This window comes from Geotrypetes seraphini, chromosome 1, assembly GCF_902459505.1.
Source record: "Geotrypetes seraphini chromosome 1, aGeoSer1.1, whole genome shotgun sequence".
Classification (NCBI taxonomy): Eukaryota; Metazoa; Chordata; class Amphibia; order Gymnophiona; family Dermophiidae; genus Geotrypetes; species Geotrypetes seraphini.
Genome location: NC_047084.1, coordinates 199,861,527 through 199,877,316, shown reverse-complemented (window position 1 = coordinate 199,877,316; position 15,790 = coordinate 199,861,527).

Sequence of the window (15,790 nt, the reverse complement as noted above, 5' to 3'; positions counted from 1 at the left end):
AAGGGGCCGCTGAGCTGATGGCCGCTGGCGCAATCAGTTCAGCAGCCCGGCAACCTACCCACCGCAACCATCGCGGCAGGAGAGATGCCTCATCTCCCCTACCACGATGCGATCACCCCTCTACCCAAACTGCCGCGACTCGCGGCAGGAGAGATGCTCAATCTCTCCTGCCACGGGTTGTGGCAGTTCGGGTACAGGAGTGATCGCAATCGCGTCAGGGGAGATGGCCAATCTCTCCTGCTGTGATACATCACCCCCCTCTACCCCCGACATTATCGGGGCAAGAGGGAGCCCAAGCCCTCTTGCCCCGTCGAACCGCGACCCCCTGATGACATCGAGGCAAGAGGGAGCCCAAGCCCTCCTGGCCCTGGCGACCCCCCTTCCGACACGAATGGGCAGGAGAGAGCCCAAGCTCTCCTGGCCCCGGCGACCCCCCTCTCCGACACAAATGGATTTTCCCTTTTTGAATTTAAATCACTATTTGGTTAAATATGAATGAATATATTTAGGGCCAAACCAAATTGAATACGGATATTTGGTAAAGCCCTAAGGAGCACCATAGGTTTTTATTCTGGAATGCCCTGTTTCCTTTCCTTTTATCTGATTATGCATGCCTATGTATGCAATTTACATTCTTCCTATCATGGCCCATTTGTGATCGCAACATTATGCCACATTTTTTATACAGTATTTGCAGGGCCACATTTTAGATTTGTAGTTACTTGGAGGGCCTCAGAAAAAAATAGTTAATGTGTTATTAAAGAAATGACAACTCTGCATGAGGTAAAATTCATTATAGTTTATAAATCTTTCCTTAATTGCTTCTAGTAATTTCAGCTATACACAGCTGAAAGCAATGCAACATGCAGAAAGTGAAATTTCTCCATATTGCACTATTTTCAGCTGTGTATAGCTGAAATTATCAGAAGCAATTAAGGAAAGATTTATAAACTATAGTTTTACCTCATGCAAAATTGTCATTTAGATTCTAAAGTCTCAACTGCAAGAGACAAGATTTTCGTGTAGTCCTCTAGGAATTTTTTGTAAAGGGGAGAATCAATATCCGACTTGTGCCTTAAGTATCCAGTGGTCGCGTCCGCAACCGCCTTCAGCTCTCCCTTCCTCCAGCACGGGACACAACTGCCATCTTACATCAAGCAGTCACCAGCAGGAGAGGTGCCGAATTTCACGAGAGTTCACGAGATTATGTACACTTGCACAAGCTACACTGCCTTCAATGGTTATATTACATTCTGGAACATTGCCCGCCCCACTGCTGTAACCTCACGCAAGCGCTCTCCTGCATCTGTACGCGATTGTCCTCTCCATTCCACCTCACAATCGTGTACAGATGCAGGAAAGTGCTTGCGTGAGGTTACAGCAGTGAGGCGGGCAGCATTCTAGAACAATGGTAATATACCAAGAGCCTCAAAATAGTACCTGGCGGGCCGCGAGTTTGAGATCACTGTTATAGAATAACCTTTCTCTATCCTTTCACTAGGAACAGTCTGTTCAGAATGTTAAGGCTACTTTTTTTTCAGAGTATTTGAACACTGATAATCTCCTGCAATCCTGTCGTTTCAGCGTTGGGGGAGAATGGCTAAGGGCAGTCCTGTAGCAGAGTGATTTCTATTTGTCTGTCCTTCCTTTTGCAATTGTAGCTCTCTTCTATCTGCTTCAGCTTTCATTCCATTTAACTAGTGGCAAACTGCTTTGAAGAAGCAGTATATAAAATAAATCTAAAATGTGAAACTTCACTGATATTTGCCATCTTTTTATACCTGTTCCCTACAGTTATATGTTTTCAGTCCTACTGGGATTTATGTTGTGCTGTTCATGTTTCCCTTCTTCCACTGTCTTTTTGATGCTGAATGTCTAGTTCAATAATTACCGGAACTATTTCTCCTCATCACTATGATGATTTAGCTCAAATAGAAGGCTAGGAGTTAATGACAAAAACAGCAACAACGCAAGGTATGCTCAGTTTAGGATGTTAACCCCCACTACCCCCACCCCTCATTTTACAAAACCATAGAGCAGTTTTTAGCACTGGCCGTGGCGGTAACAGCTCCGATGCTCATAGGAATTCTATCCGTTCATTTGACTTACTAATCCACACTGAGATCTTATCATAAAAAAATTATTATTATTATCAGTTATTATTATATTTTTTGCAGTCTATACTACCCAGCCTCAAGTCAGTATATTCTAGAATTTTTGCTTATTGCGACTATTGTGCTGTTCTAGTATATTTTGGGTTCCTACGTTCTCATAGGAATTCTATGAGCATCAGAGCTATTTCTGCCATGGCCGGCACTAAAAACTGTTTTGTAAACGGTTTTGTAAAAAAAAAAAAGGGGAGGTGGGAGTAAATCATAAAACCTGACATGGACATGTAGACTATGTGAGGGGTAAAAACACACTGAAATTAAAACAAAATCACAGATATCACACATAAATTTAATGGGGAAAATAAAAAGCATGCAGTAACCTATTAATCAGATGATTAAGGGGGTCTTTTACTAAGGCATACTAGCTGATTTAGCGTGCTAAATGCTAACGCGTCCATAGAATATAATGGGTGTGTTAGCACTTATTAGCGCAAGCTAAATCGGCTAGCATGCCTTAGTAAAAGACCCTCTAAATAAATAATAATTAAAATTTACCAGTAATAATAAATGACATCAGGTTTGCAAAAGTACTTGCAAACAGTGTTATGTCTCACAGGAGAGCTAAGAACACTACGTAACATGATTTTTGTTCCTGAGCAGTAAGTGTAATTTCCTAATTGCTCATGCCTAAAAAGTATAGAAAATGTCTATTTCCATAAAAATTTGCGTTTGTGACCAGGATAGCCAGATTTTGCAATTTGCCTATTTAAAATGTGAAAATGCCAAATTTTCATCTTTTCATTCTCATAAAGTCATAAAAAACCTACATATGAATGACAATTAGTATATATTTATATTGAAGTTATACAAAGATGGGCACAGATTTAGTAGTACTATAGTTTTTTGAGATTATATTGTAAACCACTATTACAAATCAGCCCCCAGATGTCATCTCCCGTCATGTTCTTATTATATTTATTTATTTATTTAAAAAATTTCTATTTCATGTAAAACCTAAGCAGATTACAGTATTCAAATACATAAATGTAATTTACATAACATCAAACAAATCTAATAAAAACAGAATCTGCCAGTCTAATGGAAAGCCCTAACAAATAAGTGAGTTTTTAATAATGCTTCGAAAATTTCAAATTTTGGCATAATCTTAATGAACCTGTTCATTATGGACCAGCCACTGAAATTGCTGTTGCCCATGTTTTTCTATATTGTATCTCATGCACATGCTCAAGCGATAATCTCATTGCTAATTTTGATTGTAAAGAGCAAGATGGTAAATATTTCCTTAAGATTTGTCCTTGGTAGTAGCATTTGAAGTCTGGTATATCCTGGTGGAAACGCTCACCTTGCTCCTCTGAGTATGCTCCCATGTTCTTCTTGAATGTCTCATGATGAGCATCAAGGACATGAACTTTGAAAGACAACCTACGGCCTATTTTACTGTAATTCTTCACCCAGATTCTCAACCGATTCCACATAGTTTTCAGTCTTGTGATTGTCTGGGAAGCCCTGAACTACTGCGACAAAGCTGTTTCAAATTGCTTTCTTCCTCCTATTTAGCTTTTTGGGAAATTCCTTGCACTCCAGGATATTCTTCATCTGTGGTTGGTTGGAGACAATAGCTTTGACCTTTGCCTCAGACAGATTAGGGAAGATGTCTTAAAGGTTTTGGAAGGCTCTTAACTGCTTATCTAGAGCTCTGACATATTGTTTCATTAGGCCCAATTTGATGTGCTGAGGTGGCATCACACCTTCTGGGGATCCACCAGTGGTTCCCATTTGACATTATTTTGCCTCACAGGGAACTCGGTCCACTGTGGCCAGTTCAGGAAAACTTGGTAAAATCGCTTTGGAGGCAAGTATAGGATACCTTTTAATGATATACTGCAAAGTTACAACAAATAGAGACGCATTAGGAATGCCACCATTTTGAATTCTCCGATGACCTCCCAGCCATACTCATCATATTTGAAGGTGCCTAGAAAGTTCTTCATGCTGTTGTATTCCTTTTTGAGGTGCACTGAGTGAACCAGTGGAAGAGATAGGTACTTGTTCTCATTATAGATCAGAACAACTTTGATGTTCCTGGATGAGCTGTCAATGAAGAGATGTTATTCTTTTAGGTTACAGGCAATTCCAATTGCCTCAGACTGGTCGTATTGTGGCAGAAGCAGAGCCCATCTTGATTGGTGAAGAAGGTGGTAATACTTCCTCTGATATGTGACATGAACACTGTCATCCAACAAGTTCCACTGTTTAAGCCTGTGTTCTGGATTTTCAGTACTTCACGAATAACTCTTGAGGAAGTTAAAAAGTCTTGGAATAGGAGGCAATGTTCTATTGTGGATTAAAAACTGGTCAAAATATAGAAAACAGAGAGTAGGGTTAAATGGTCAACATTCTCAGTGGAAAAGGGTAAACAATGGGGTTCCCCAAAGTTTTATGCTGTGACTGCTGTTGTTTAACATATTTATAAATGATCTGGGAATGGGAATAATGAGTGAGATGATCAATATTCTGACAGCACAAAATTATTTCTTCTCACAAGAGGATTGTGAGAAATTATAAGAGCACATTATGAGACTGGGAGACTGGAAATCAAAATGGCAGATGAAATTTAATGCAACTAACACAAAGTCATGCATGTAGGGAAGAGGTACCCAAACAACAGCCTTCAGGAACATTCTAGGCCATGCCTTTTCCAGTATCAAGTCAGAATCAGAGCTGCTTCTCTCTCATATTTGTAATCATGACAGTACAACATTTCTCTTAAGACTTCCTTCTTGTACTGGGCCAAAACTGCCAGTCTCCACAGATCTTCCTGTAGTTGCTCTGCCCCAAGGATCACCATATCTCCTATTCAAGGACTTTATCCAGGATCTGGCTGCTGCTTCTTCAGGGTAGCTTCTTTCTCTGGCATTTCCATGTATTCCCCTTGGCTTTTGGATAGGGTTTCAAGAGATCCTGAGTAAGATAAATTATTTTTACCCTGCTTTCTCTCATGGACTCAAGTTTAACTCTGCTCTGAAGTCCCTTCCTCTCAGGGGATTCTGTACTAGGCTTTCTCTCTCTCACTCAGGGTTCCAAGCCCATCCTGAGATTCCTCTAAGTTCCCCCCACTGTGAAGGCTCCAAGAATGTGATTTAGTCAAATTACCCTGGATAATTCACTTTAAATTCAGTGTGCGATACTCATGCTTCATTCATGAAACATACATGTATTTCTTGATATAAGGAATTATTTAAATTAATTAGATGGTTTAGTTCAAACTTAAAATATTTAAATTGAAGATCACAGCAGATACTTGAAGCATCAGGGAAAGGTCATGAATATGAGTAAAAAAATGCCTCGCAGGATGGAATTAAATTTATAACATTATAGACTAGATTCAGTAAATGGAACACACATTTGGCACCATAAAATGTAGCCTGTTAATGTGTATTAAAATTACAGCATTTCCTTATTTATCAGCAAGGAATAATATGTCAACATGTAATCTAATTACCCCCTGTAGCTTTCTCAAGCCTTCAGCTGACTTAAACATTTTCTACCAGTCAGGATTCCATTCTCCCCAGTGACAGATATTTCATTTTTTATTTATATCTTCCATTCCAAATATTTTTGTTTTATAATTGTCACTATTATGATCTCACAGTGTGATCTGGGCTTTTCGTAACACAAGAGTATGCATCTTCATTTAAACATCTTAAATGAGCAAAGCATTTAATATGTAATCTTAGATGGCTCAACAAAAGCAGTACAGTAAAGAAATGAAACCATGAAAAAACAAATTAAGATAGACAAGCTTATAAAAGCTATGGCATGCTAAAACAATGTAGGCAAGGATCTCATGAAACTTACTGTAATATCTATATTTATATATGTAAATCCACAGCATGTGCAGTTTTGAAGGAGATGCATAGAGAAAGGATGCCTGTATTTCAGCTATAACAATGGTACTACATTCATACTTCATAAAGTCTAGAAGATACTGATTTATACTTGTTCCACAGCATTCTGTGCATGTCAGCTAACTGCTTGTTTGGACCTGGAGTTGACCAGATTGATTCCAGGGTTTACCTCTCTGGTGTTCGAAACTACCTCTAGATTTTTCCTTTTCTAGCTTGACTCTGTAATTGGGTCCCCTTGAATTTTAGTTGTGGTAAAATCTGAAATTCAAGTATGCAAGTAATAAAATGTGGTGTCAGGCAAGGATGCATCTTGTCACCTTACCTGTTCAACCTTTATGGTGAAGCCATCTTCAGAAAAGCAAATTAGGAAGAAAAGAGCGTTGGTTTCAAAGTTGATGGCTGAAATATAAACAACCTGTGCTATGCAAATGATACAATACTCATCACCAACAGAAAATAAGACATGCTGTATCTACAAAACAAAGATCATGAACATATAAATGATGACAGTTTTGAGCACTCCGCATGATGACCAATTGCCGGCAGGAGGGTGCCCAATCCCTCCTGCCGGACACTCCCCCGAATCCCCTCCCCCATGACCATGCACACCCCTGACCTCCTCTCCCCCCAGACCTTAATAGATGGATAGACGGATGAGTCCTCCCTCTGTCTGGCCGGCTGCCCACCTTCCTCTGAATGGTGGGCCTGCCCCTTCCCGGTGCATTTTGAGATGCACCGGGGATGGGCCTAGGGTCTGATTGGCCCAGATGTCTAAGGTCCCACCCACAGGAGAGGCCTTAGGCACCTGGGCCAACTGAAATTGACCCATTTGCCTAATGCCCCTCCTATTGGCGAGGCCTTAGGCACATAGGCCAACCTAATCTTTTTTGAACATGCAAGCACATGGAGCTTAACAAACAGTATACATTTTTTTTAGTTGGGGCTTAGGGAATCTATTTCTAGCCCTTATAGCCCCACACTCTCCCTTCCCTCCATGATCTGGTATCTCCTCTTTCCTTTCACTCCCTCCCTGGTCTGGCATTTCTGTCACCTTCCCTTCCATCCTCCCCATGCTCTAGCATCTCTTCCTTCCCCTCCATGACCTGGCCTTTCCTTTCCTTCCTTTCCTTCCCTCCTTTCTTTCCCCCTGGTCTGGCATCCTCTCCCTTCCCTGGTCTTCCTTCTCTCTCCCTTCCTATCCCCAATCGAGTGCAGCATTTCTCTCCCCTCCCTTCCTTTGTCACCCAACAGGTGGCAGCATACCATTTGCAATTTACTGCTACAGTCGGGCCTTCCTCTCTGTTGGGTCCTGCCTTAGTGGAAACAGGAAGTAGGAAGAATGCAGCAGAGATGCCAACAAGAGAAGCAAATTGTGAACCGGGGGGGGGGGGGGAGGGGAGGATGGGGAGGTGGGGACTTGTCTTCCCTCTTTGTGGTTTCCCATCCCTCCTTCTTGATTCTGCTCTCTTCACTGTTTGCGATCTGGCACCTCTCCCTCAAACTCTTCCACCACCATTCCATCCTACTGTCAAACTCATGAGATTGCCCTCTAACAAGTTCGCAACTTTCCTTCTCTTTTCTGTCCAACACAAGTTGTGCCATGATGCAGCCCAAATTACCACACTATAGTTTAAAACCAGCCCAAAAATCCGCAATCTCCAGCTACTCAAAATTTCCCTCAACTAGAGTTTCAAAGTAGCCCAATTGGATAGGAAAACCATGGACCTGCATGTGCAGAGGGGACCGTCTCCTTTGAGGTTGCTTACCTAACAACAACAATCTTAATCTGGTTTCTTACCTAACAATCTGGTTTTTTACCTAGGTGGCTAGGTGCAATGGCCCGGCATTGAAAATCTGGGCACCATGCTGGTGGCAGCCCCCCCCCCCTTCAAATTGCTGAATGTTCCTGTATAAATATTTGCCCCTAACCCCTTCTTTCACTAAGGTGCGCTATGCTTTTTAGTCCGTGCTAAACGCTAACGTGTGCATGCTATCCTATGGACGTGTTAGCAGTTAGTGCATGCGTTGATTTAGCGTGCGCTAAATGTGCACTAAAATGTTTAGCGCACCTTTGTAAAAGAGGGCCTAAGTCATACATGGATAAGTCATCAAGATAATGGCTAACACACCTGATCATATCTCACTTTATCCTATTTAGCAATACATTGACTCGCATAGTTACAAATTAGCCATTCAGAAGGGAAAGAAAATTTAAAAGCAAGGGATTTACTGTACCTATGTAATATTGGATGTTATCCAGGCATTTCCTTTTGAATATTGATCCATTAGTGCTTAGATGTCTACTGTGTACCAACTAGAAACTTTTCAAGCCAAATGCTAATTGTTTTTTTGACACATGCAATTATAGATCTTGAAAGAGAAGAGTGGGTTGCTCCCAAAGAAAGGTGAGACAGCATGAGTAGTAATAAGAATGCATTAAAATTCTGCCATCCAAAAACAGTTACAAGTAAACAGTTTTCTTTTTTCCAAATGTATTTTCTAATGATTCATGTTGAAACTCATAAACAAGCTGAACGGATTTCTCCAAAAGAGGCAGAAAGCCTTGGGGAAAAATTATTGCAACATAATGTGTTCAGGCATAAAAAATACATTGTATAGGGAATGCTATAAGTGGGCATTTATCTGGAAACAAGACACCTATTGGTTGATATTCAGCGCAAATTAACTGACCAGGAACTGCTACTGACCACTTAACTGATTAAATGCTGCTGAAAATGCCTGGTTAGCTACCAAGACATGAGTTATCACTACTGAAAACGTCAATCAATACAAAAAAATAAGGCGGCAATGCTGGGGTTATTCTGGGAACTAGCCATTTTCTACCTCGCTTTCCAAGCTGTGTCGGAGAAATTGAGAGACCCAGCGCAGTCGAGTTCCTGAAGAAGGGGGTGTGCACCCCCGAAACGGAGTCCCGTAGGACGAAGCCATCATTCGCTGACTGCCTACACACGGAGAAGCTAAGTTCTTCTAGTTTGTGTTCAGCTTGGTTAGATTTGGACACTCATTTTCCTTTTGGCCCCCTGATTAGGGGATAGAGACAACTTTCAATCGTAATTCATTGGTGTGTTTTTTTATTTAAGTATATTTTTTCACACATATTGCACTTTATTGTTGCACTTTATTTATTCACTTATTATGCGGAGAGAGCCCGGGGATGTTTCACAGTTAGCACTCTTCTGGGTGTAAATTCGCGTCAGCTTTTCCCTGGGGTTTCCCAGTGGTGGCTGTGTGACTGAGGGCTCTCCCGCTTAAGTATTTAATAATTCCTAATACAGTTGATTGAGTTTTCAGTTGGTCTTTGTCTCTTTCCCCTAGTCATTTTCCTCTCTTGGGGTTTGGGAGGTTTTTTCTAGTTCTGGGGTTATTCTGGGGGCATGATTGCTTAAGTACCAATATTCAGAACTTAAGTGGCAAGCCTAAGTGGGCAAATAAGTCCACATAAAAAGCCGGCCTATCTTTGCCTATTAAGCCATGGCTGCATAAGTCTGAATTTCAGCTTTACCAGCTATGTTTCAAGTTTATTAATTTCTTGATATACCATCTATCAAACATATCTAAATGGGTTATAATAAAATTGGTTATATAAAATTTAAAACGATGTAAAAAATTATTAAAACGTGCATAGGAAGTACTATGCACTAGCTGGTGTTGAAAACTCGGATATTCAATGCCGGTCACTGAAATGGTCCAGAATTGACAAGCCAGGTTTAATGTCAGTAGCGAGCAGTCAAAGTGCTTCCTACTTGGAAAAGAGACAGATGAGAGGAGATATGATTGAAGTCTACAAAATCCTGAGTGGCCAGTCACTTATAATTCGAGGAGATTCTTGGTTGGTATATACCAGTTAGTAGGATGTCAAGATCTCCCAAGGCCTTGATCTATCTACTGCTTTCGACACTGTATACCACTGCCTTCTCACTGTATACCACTGCCTTCTGTATGCTGTCCTCACTTGGATTCCAGGGCCCCATTCTGTCCTAGTTCTCTTTCTATCTCTCACATCACACCTTTAGTATATGCAGTGGTATATCCTCCTCCACTGCTCTCCCACTATCGATCGGAGTACCCCACTATCGATCGGAGTACCAGGCTCTGTCCTGGGTCTTCTTCTCTTCCCCATCTATACTCATTCCCTTGGTGCTCTGATCTACTCCTATGGTTTTCAATATCACCTCTATGCTGATGACTCCCAGCTCTACCTCTCTACACCTGAAATCTCTACAGGAATCCAAGACCAAGTTTCAGCATGCTTGTCCGACATTGCAGCCTGGATGTCCTGCTGTCACTTAAAACTAAACATGGGCCAGACTGAAACTACTTATCCTTACACCACCAAAAACGGTCACTTCTTTCTCTATAATATCACCAAAATCCAACCATTCCCCTCTGAGCACAATATCAAAACCCTTATCTACTCCCTCATTGCCTCTCATCTAAACTATTGCAACCTGCTTCTCATTGGCCTCTCACATAACCATCTCTCTCCCCTTCAATCCATTCAGAATGCTGCTGCACAACTTATATTCCACCAGAGTCACTAAGCTCACTTCACCCCTCTCCTCAAGTCACTTTACCAACTCCTCATCCACTTCTGTATACAGTTCAAACACCGATTCAGTTCAAACACTGTTTTAGCTCGTCAATATCTCCCCTCTCTTTCTATCCCTACACTTCTCCCTGAGAACTCCATTCATCAAGCAAATCTCTCCTATCTGTACCCTTCTCTTCTACTACTAACTCCAGACTGCACTCTTTCTCTCTTGCCTCGAACAAACTGCCTGAATCAGTACACCAAGCTCCATCCCTGAACATAAGAACATAAGAATTGCCGCTGCTGGGTCAGACCAGTGGTCCATCCTGCCCAGCAGTCCGCTCACGCAGCGGCCCCCAGGTCAAAGACCAGTGCCTAGTACTATTCAAATCCAGAGTAAAAGCCCACCTCTTCAAGAATGCATTTAACTTATAACCCCCTCACCCTAAGCACCCTGAGTAACTTCCTAAACCAATGTTCTTCAACCTTTTTACACCTATTGTCCAGCAGAAATAAAATAATTATTTTGTGGACCATTATAGGTCCGCGGATCGGCGGTTGAAGAACACTGGGCTAAGTCGTGGGCAAGACCCCGCCCATCTCTACCCAATCTCCACCCCAGACCCCGCCCCCATAATAGTACTAATTGTAACACTATTTTTTTCCATTTATTTTTCATAGATACACACAATATAATCTTATTAACAACACATAATGGTTAACCACAAAATTAAACTACACAAAGCACGCTGACAGCAGATGTAAATTCTCAAAATTGACATAATTCAATCACAAAATTCAAAAATAAAATCATTCCCCCTACCTTTGATGTCTCCCTCCCTCCATGCTATGCCTTACCTTCTGGTCTGCTCCCACCTGGCCATTTTATGCCACTCCGGTGTTATCTTCAGGCCGGCTCCCTCTTCCTCACTGATGCAGTGCACAAAGCTGCAGGCAGCGGCTCCTTGCGCATCCCGCGCTTCATCTGGAAGCCTTCCCTCTGACATTCTGACATCAGAGAGCAGGCTTCTGGTTCAGGCACAGGACGCGTGTAGGAGCCACTGCCCGTAGCTTTGTGCACTGCATCAGTGAGGAAGAGGGAGCTGGCTCGAAGATAACGCTGCATCGATCACACCATGGATCAGCGGTTGAAGAGCACTGTTTTGGGCCTGATGCACAAGCCAGTCCTGTGGACTGGCAGGAAATTTCTGTGGACCGGCACCAGTGGTTGAAGAACACTGCCCTAAACCCCTACTTGTCATGTTGTCTGTGAATTTTAGATTGTAAATTCTACTGAGCAGGGACCGACCCTTAAATATGTTGTTGTACAGTGCTGTGTATGTCTATCAGCACAATGTACTCTCTTTCCAGATTCAGCCTTCAATTCTTCCTTCTTTTTTTGGCCAGTCATTTAGTTCTTTATTTACCACAAAGGAATCTTCGCTCTTCTCATCAAACTTTGCCGACTGTTCCCTCCTTTACGCAGATGTTTTGGATGTTTACAGTGACTCTAGTTTTTTTTTGGTAATGGCCACTACTTTGTGGAATTCTCTTCCATTATACTTAAGGACTGAAAAATCATTTAAAAATTTTAAGTCACAACTACAGGTTTATTATTTTAAAATGGCATTTGAGATAATCCCTTTATAAATCTATTTTAATTTGGTTAGTATAAGGTTTTTACTTTTTCCCTTTCCCTTTTGTTGTTTTCCTTCCTTTTTACCTATAATATATTATAAATCTTCCCTATCACCTTTTCCCCATTTGTGTTTGTCTGATTTTGTGGTTTTACCTTGGCTGTGTTTAATTATTTGTGAAATGTCACCCTTGCTTTTATTGTTGTAAACCGCTTTGATTTGACTTTTTGTGTTAATAACTGCAGTATATCAAATAAAGTAACTGTAACTGTTAAGTAGTAGTATTGTAATGCAGGAGCTGCAAAGAATATGCTGGGCACAACCCCAATAACTGACATATTAATGCACTCATCTTGCATTACATTTATTGTGTTAAGGTGCAATAAATGCAAACTCCAATGCACTTTAGTATAATGACACCTTAATACACACACATAAAATGCTTTTCAAAAGTTTTGTAATGGTGGGGAAAAGAGCATGGGAAAAAGTAACGAGAGGCAACAGTCTGTGATGGGAGCGCTGCAGGATGTGGTAAATGGAAAATAATAATCATCAATAAATAAGAGAATGAGGAAAGGGGATTGTAAAAGCATGGAAGGGTGAAGGGAAAGAATATACTATAAAAGATTGATAGGAAGAAGAAAGAATAAGCAATGGGGAAATGAAGAAAAGGAAAGATGGAATGTTAAGGGAATAGTAGAGGATGAAGGAGGAAATGGGTAAAACTGGAGGGAAGTGAGAGTGAGGATAAAAGAAGAGGGCAGAAATAACAGGGAGCATAAGAAGAAATATGTAAAACATCGAACAGTAGTTATAAAAATCGATGTGTTTAACAAAAAAAAGTAAATGTATATATTATTTCACAGAAGAATCCCTATAAAACTTTAAAAATATATATCTTTGGCAGACTTCCTTTCTTCATATTCTACACAGCTGAGCAGTTTTTATAATTAATGGTTAAACTGGAATATTTAGTATGATTTGAGCTATGACATTTATTCTCTAAGATGTCTGTGTAAGTGGGACAAATGCTATCTCCCACCACTGCTCTTCCCCTGTGCATACCCCTCTTGTAAATATCCATTATAGAAGTTAAACAGGTAATTTACCAGATAGTGCTTAGGCTGATTATATAGCTTTCCCCCCTCTTTTACTAAGGCATGCTAGCCGATTTAGCACATGCTAACAATTAAATAGCTAACATGCCCATTATATTCTATGGACGCATTAGCATTTAGTGCGCGTTAAATCGATTAACACGTACTGAATCGGTTAGCGCGCACTATGGGCTCCTTTTACAAAAGTGTGTTAGGGCCTTAACGCGTGGAATAGCACGCGCTAAATTGCTGTACGCGCCCAATTGCTACGCCTCCTTATAAGCAGACGGTAATTTTCGGCTAGCGTGCGCTATAGCGCGTGCTAATCTTGTGCGTGCACTAAAAACGCTAGCGCACCTTAGTAAAAGGAGCCCTTACAGAGGTATGACTGAAAATACACACATAGATGTCAGTATTCTGTTCATGTACATGTATAAAATGAAGTGTTTGTTTTATAGAATTTCACTCTTGAGATTTTCAATCTACAAATCCAGAAGCACTATGTTCTCATCCCCTTATATCCCCACGGCCATTTCCTATTGGCGATCTGCACGGGCAGGAACGTGGGAAGATCGCTCCTGCCCCGAAAATCCTCTAAACCACCAGGTAAGGCCGGGATGCTGGGGGAAGGCGGGAGGGAGGCGGGGGTGGGTTTTTCGCCATTTGAGGTCCGGCTCTGCCCCTATCCCCCGCGAATAACGAGGGAGAAGTGTATAAGACTCCTAAATCATGTAGGTTATCTTTCTTCTATTGTTTCAATCATAATTTTTCCTGTGTTTTTATAATTTCCAGAGTTCCATAAAAAACAGAAGTACGACAATGTGTGCCTATGACAAGCCCCATTTGTTATGCATTTTATATTGTGTATAAAATACAGTCTTCTTCTGCAAGTGTTAGTATAGCATATTGTAGCTTTCAGTTTGTGGTTTCATAAAGATGTTAATCTTATTGTATCAGCAATATAAACCCACTATGAAAGAATGTGATAATATCCAAAGAAAAAATCCTTCCTAATAAAGTGTGAAAAGCACTTATTGTTATTAATGCACTTTTTTCACTGCAAATTGCACCAATGGGAGTTAGTCCAGGGATGTTTCACAAGTGAACCCTGTTTGGGTATATAAAGTATTAACTTCGCCTTATGGTTATTTGGCGTTAAGTTGTGCAAACTGAGGACTCTCCCTTTACATAATTATTAATATTATTTCTGCTACTGCTGCATTTGAGTGGTTTTATATTGCAAGTTTTATAATTGGCCATTTGCTTTTCATATATTATTAGGAAGGATTTTTTTTCTTTGAATCTTATTGTATCTGCATCCCTAGTAAATATCTTAAAAGGAAAAAATATTTGTTTCTACTGTATATAGATAGATAGATAGATAGATATAGATATAGAGAGGCATAATTTAAAAAAAAAAGTCTAAGTCCCCTTTTGGCCTAAGGCCCTAAACATTGAAAGTAGAAGCAAGGAAAATTTCCATTATAAAAAAAATACTCCAAAGGGAGTTTTTTTTAATAAAAATAATGGCCTGCCTCTACATTCAGCTGTTTAAATGCCCAGACCACCACTATGTTTACACTAACATATAATCAACCAAAAAAAGCCTAAGTCCCAAACACCCAACATAAGAGCTTTTAGGAGGGGCCTAAGGCTACTGGGCCGATTCTGATTGGCCCAGACAACCTGTGGGCAGGGTTTGAGGCGCCTGGGCCAATCAGACCCTAAGGCCCGCCGGTCAACTGATGGCGGGCCTGCTGGACAGACGGGCTTGGGATCCGTCCATCTGGCCAACGTATTTACAGGTAAGGGGAGGGGGTTGGGGTGTGGGGGTCGCTGGGCCAGGAGGGCTTGGGCTCCCTCCTGGCCTGATCGTAATCGCCCGGGGGGTGTCGTAAGTCGCCGGGCAGGAGGGGTTGAGCTCCCTCCTTCCCAATCTTGTAGAGGGGTAAGGCATCATGGCGGGAGAGATTGGCTATTTCTCCTGCCGCGATGCGATCACCCCTCTACCCAAACTTTCACAAACTGCGGCAGGAGAGATTGGGCATCTCTCCAGCTGCGGGTCGAGGCAGTTTGGGTAGAGGGGTGATCGCATTGTGTCAGGGGAGATGAGCCATCTCTCCTGCCGCAATAGTTGCTGAGGGGGGAGTAGGTTGCCGGTCCACTGAGCTGATCGCACTAGCTTTTTCGGCACATAACCTGTTTTGACTTGGACTAAGTCAAAACGTATAAGTGCCAACTAGGCAACCTGTCAAAATGTTTGGTTATACCTGCTGTAAGTCTAGGTCTAAATCGGCCCATCTCCCTCCCACCTCCCACCCTTTCCCCTCCTCTAAAAAATCAAAAAGAATGTCACCGTGTGGTTCGAAAAGCCAAAAGAGAGTACGAAGAGAGGCTAGCTAAGGAAGCACGAAACTTCAAACCATTCTTTAAATATGTTAAAGGGAAGGAGCCGGCTAGGGAG